Source organism: Perca fluviatilis, chromosome 12 (genome assembly GCF_010015445.1).
Source record: "Perca fluviatilis chromosome 12, GENO_Pfluv_1.0, whole genome shotgun sequence".
NCBI lineage: Eukaryota > Metazoa > Chordata > Actinopteri > Perciformes > Percidae > Perca > Perca fluviatilis.
The window spans coordinates 34,182,662-34,188,275 of NC_053123.1; the positions used below are offsets into that span (position 1 = coordinate 34,182,662).

The 5,614-nt window shown below is 47.5% G+C and overlaps 1 pseudogene; it reads left to right on the plus strand.

Annotated features, from left to right (window-relative positions):
• The first annotated feature begins 360 nt into the window (after window positions 1-360).
• Window positions 361-1,300, plus strand: LOC120569459 (annotated as a pseudogene).
• Window positions 1,301-5,614: the final 4,314 nt, after the last annotated feature.

Consider the following 5,614-nt stretch of genomic DNA (forward strand, 5'->3'; position numbering starts at 1 on the left):
ACCTGGATACATCTCTTCTTCATTCAACTGACATTGTGTTCAATGACAAATATTAAGTTGCTTGTTGATTTAGTTCATATGACACTGACCTTTTTCCGCCCATGTCTATTTATTGGACATGTCTTTTTAACTAAATGAAATGTGTTCGGTGTGCTGAATATTTTCAAGCAGAATTGTTAGAGATGTCCTGTGTATGCAACTTACATGCATGCAGGCTTATTGTATGTTATGTGTCTTGCTAAAGTGTTAAAATAGGACATTTTGCTGAGAAAATTTTAATCTATTTTACTGTACATTTATCTGTTCAACCTTTCCCTTCATCACTCACGTCTCTTCTTCCAGCTCTGCTGTTGTGCAGACATGAAGAGCAACAACAGCCTGAATCCTTTGTATTTTCAGTTCACTCTGTTTGTAGACTTTGGGCCCCTCAGATATCTGTTCTTCAGTCTGTGTCTGTTGCTATACATGATTGTTGTCTCTGCTAACATTGTCATTATTCTGACAGTCTGTCTGGAGAAGTCTCTGCATCAGCCCATGTATATTTTTATCTGCTGTCTGTCTGTTAACTCTCTGTATGGCTCAGCCGGCTTCTTCCCCAGGTTTCTGACCGACATTCTGTCTGACACTCATTTAATCTCACGTCCATTATGTTTCATTCAGATATATGTTATTTACACCTATGTAGGATATGAGCTGACTCTCCTCGGCATCATGGCCTATGATAGATTTGTTGCTATTAGCCAGCCTTTACACTATCACAGTAAAATGACATTTAAGATGGTAACACATCTTGTGATTTTTGCCGTGCTCGTCCCTGCATTTGCTGTGGGTTTCATGCTGTATCTTACTGTGCGATACCATTGTGGCGGCAATAAACTGAATCCGCTTTTCTGTTCCAACTGGCCTGTGGTTCAGCTCTCCTGTGTTGACACAACTCTGAACAACATAGTAGGTCAGTCTCTTGTGATAACAACCAACTTCATCCCCCTGTTCTTTGTCCTGTACACCTATCTACGTTATTCTGCATGTTTGCAGGAGAAGCTCGCTCTGAATTCAGAGGAAAGGCGTACAGACCTGCCTGCCCTCACATCGTGACATTTGTAAACTATTGCATCTCAGTGTTCTGTGAGCTTTTGCTAAGTCGATATAGCATTGATGAAATGAACTGCGTTTGTTATTGTTGTTTTATCGCTGGAGTTTTTGATCATTTTCCCCATTAATAACCCTCTAGTTTATCGGCCTGAGTCTGCCTCAAATCAGACGAGTGATTTTTAGCTTTTTAAAAGATACGAGAAAATGATTCCTGCTTCATTATTTTACACACAACAAGCACAGAGAGAAACTAATGAAGCTTTATTTCTGTTATTGACATAATGGGCTTCTAGAATATAGTACCGCCATTTTAACTGTAGAGATATTTTTTTGTTCACATTTATTTTAAACAAATCGGAATACAGGTAAAGAAAATAGATCACTCTCCCCCCTTATCACATTAAATATATTAATGTTTTATATGCATGATCCAAATCATCAAAATAAAATACATCTTAAGTCCTCATATTGAATTATATTTTGTGACCAAGCTTAAATGTTATTTCTGTATATGATCTATCATATTCTGTATGTAATAACACACATCTCTCATGAGAAATAAAGCATACGATGTGCTGCTTAATAACTAAATACGTTTTGCTTAATGATTGTTTTCTTCTGGAACAAATAGTTATTGTCTATTATATTATATCACCTTTGTTTTTAACTTAGTTTATTGTGTATCTGAATGCCCACGGGGATAATAATAATAAAGTATACTTTATTAATCCAGCAAGGGGAAATTCCAATATATAAAATATATATGAAACTGAACTGGACTGTAGTGAGCCGAACTTTGAAATACTGCAGCTGTGTCAAAAGATTTAAAGTTATGTGGAAGTTTCAACAACAACAAAATCCACGGATCTCATTAACCTCTCCAAAGGAAAAAGATGCTAACACGTAAACAATTTGACCAAACTCTGGAGGCCTGACCTCACAGATGTTGTTAGACTTTGTTTTGCTTTAGTCATGTGACTCTGTCATAATCAGAACGCCACCAAAGACCTCTGCCAAGGCCAACAGTGCATTCACTGGCTCTTCTGATTGCCAGGGGCAGGGGGAAGTATGGGGTCGCACCGGCCACCCCTTAAATATGATTGAATTGATTGATTGAGCTGTCACACACGATTGAATTGAACTGTCTCACACACACACACACACACACACACGCGGGCAGCACACGCCACACACACACACACACACACACACACACACACAGAGACAGCCTACAATTACCACCACACCACGATAGGTAAAATGAGAAATTGAACATTACAAACACAGCACAAATACAAACAAGCATAAGGCCCAGTGCTAAGAAGCAGCCCTTAAATTATGATCAAGAAACACTGGCAGTACAACCAAAACTAACATCAACAGAGGTGTAAATGGAAAGAATACCAGATATTATCCTCTGCCACCACAGCCCCAAAACAATTACAATGGAAATGTAACTATAAACAGCAAAGCAGCAGAATTCCCTGGATTCACAGTTCAACAGTAAGCTGGTAATCACTTTCACCTTTATAAACCAACAGGTAGGCTACAGGTAGGCTACAGCATCTGCATCAGTCTTCGTTCGCTTATCCGGTGATGGGTCACGGGGGGAGCAGCTCCAGCAGGGGACCCCAAACTTGCCTTTCCCGAGCCACATTAACCAGCTCCAACTGGGGGATCCCGAGGCGTTCCCAGGCCAGGTTGGAGATATAATCCCTCCACCTAGTCGTGGGTCTTCCCCGAGGCCTCCTCCCAGCTGGACGTGCCTGGAACACCTCCCTAGGGAGGCGCCCAGGGGGCATCCTTACCAGATGCCCGAACCACCTCAACTGGCTCCTTTCGACGCGAAGGGGCAGCGGCTCTACTCGCGGAGCTAATTACGGCTGACGAGCTTCTACCCTATCTCTAAGGGAGGCGCGCCAGCCACCCTCCTGAGTAAACCCATTTCGGTTGCTTGTACCCCAGATCTCGTTCTTTCGGGTCAAGACTCAGCCCTCATGACCATAGGTGAGGGTAGGAACGAAACTGACCGGTAGATTAAGAGCTTTGCCTTCTGGCGCTTTTTTCTCACAACGGTGCGATAAACTGAATGTAATACCGCACCCCGCGGCTCCGATTCTCCGACCAATCTCCCGCTTCATTGTCCCCTCACTCGCAAACAAAACCCCAAGGTACTTGAACTCCTTAACTTGGGGTAAGGACTCATTCCCTACCTGGAGTAGGCACTCCATCGGTTTCCTGCTGAGAACCATGGCCTCAGATTTAGAGGTGCTGATCCTCATCCCAGCTGCTTCACACTCAGCTGCGAACCAATCCAGTGAGTGCTGAAGGTCACAGGCCGATGATGCCCTCAGGACCACATCATCTGCAAAAACAAGCGCGATGAGATCCCCAGCCCACCGAACTGAAACCCCTCCCCACCCCGATTACGCCTTGATATCCTGTCCACAAATATTACAAACAGGATTGGTGACAAAGCGCGCCTGGCGGAGGCCAACCCTCACCTGAAACAAGTCCGGCTACGTTACGAGAACCCGGACACAGCTCTCACTTTGGTCTTACAGAGATTGGAGGGCCCTAGGAAGAGACCCCTCACCCCATACGCGCACGCGGCACCTCCCACAGTATTTTCCGGGGGACCCGGTCATACGTCCTTCTCCAGATCCACAAAACGCATGTAGACCGGTTGGGCATACTCCCAGGCTCCCTCCAGGATCCTTGCGAGAGTGAAGAGCTGGTCCGTTGTTCTACCACCAGGACGGAATCCACATTGTTCCTTTTCACCCCGGGTTCGACTATCAGGCGAACCCTCCTTTCCAGCACCTTGGAGTAGACTTTACCAGGGAGGCTGGGACGTGTGATACCCCGTAATTGGCACACACCCTCTCTGGGTCCCCCTTTTAAAAAGGGAACCACCAACACGGGTCTGCCACTCCTTTGGCACTGTCCCAGACTTCCACGCAATGTTGAAGAGGCATGTCAACCAGGGCAGCCCTTCAAACCCGAGAGCCTTGAGCATTTCTGGACAGATCTCATCAATCCCAGGGGCTTTGCCACTGTGGAGTTGTTTGACTACATCAGTGACTTCCGCCTGGGAAATTGACAACGATCCCCCATCATCCTCCAGCTCTGCCTCTAACATAGAGGGCGTATTAGTCGGATTCAGGAGTTCCTCAAAGTGCTCCTTCCACCCTATTACCTCCTCCAGTTGAGGTCAACAGTGTTCCATCCTTACTGTACACAGCTTGGATAGTTTCCCGCTTCCCCCTCCTGAGGTGGCGAACAGTTTTCCAGAAGCACCTTGGTGCCGACCGAAAGTCCTTCTCCATGTCTTCTCCAAACTTCTCCCACACCCGCTGCTTTGCCTCTTTCACGGCAGAGGCTGCAGCCTTCGGGCCCTTCGGTACCCTGCAACTGCCTCCGGAGTCCTCTGGGATAACATATCCCGGAAAGACTCCTTCAGTCGGACGGCTTCCCTGACCACCGGTGTCCACCACGGTGTTCTTGAGGCACCTAAGATCCTAAGACCACAGCTCCTCGCCAGCTTCAGCAATGGAAACTTTGAACATTGTCCACTCAGGTTCAATGCCCCCAGCCTCCACGGGATGCACGAAAAGCTCCGCCGAGCTGTGAGTTGAAAGTCTGTCGGGCAGGGCCTCCTCCAGATGTTCCTTACTTTACTGCACTACCCGTTTGGGCTTCCCAGGTCTGTCCAGAGTCTTCCCCCACCCCCTGACCCAACTCACCACCAGATGGTGATCGGTATCACAGCTCCGCCCCTCTCTTCACCCGAGTGTCCAAAACATACGGCCTCACATACGGATCAGATGAAAGATTATAAAATCGATCATTGACCTTTGGCCTAGGGTGCTCTGGTACCAAGTACACTTATGAGCATCCCTATGTTCGAACATGGTGTTTGTTATAGACAATCCATGACTAGCACAGAAGTCCAACAACAAACAACCACTCTGGTTTAGATCAGGGAGGCCGTTCCTCCCAATCACGCCTCTCCAGGTGTCTCCATCATTGCCCATGTGTGCATTGAAGTCCCCCAGCTTAACAATGGAGTCCCCCACTGGAGCCCCATGCAGGACTCCAGTCAAGGTCTCCAAGAAGGCCGAATACTCTGACTGCTTGTTTGGTGCATATGCACAAACAACAGTCAGAGTTTCCCCCACAACCCGCGGCGTAGGGAGGAGCGACCCTCTCATCCACCGGGTAAACTCCAACATAGCGGCGCTCAGCTGGGGGCTTGTGAGTATCCCCACACCCGCCCGGCGCCTCACACCCTGGGCAACTCCGGAGAAGAAAAGAGTCCAACCCCTATCCAGGAGTATGGTTCCAGAACCGAGACTGTGTGTAGAGGTAAGCCCCAGCAGATCTAACCGGTAGCGCTCCACCTCCCGAACCAGTTCCGGCTCCTTCCCCCACAGAGAGGTGACGTTCCACGTCCCCAGAGCCAGCGACTGCTGCCCGGGTCTGGTCCATCGAGGCCCCTGACCTTCACTGCCACCCATGT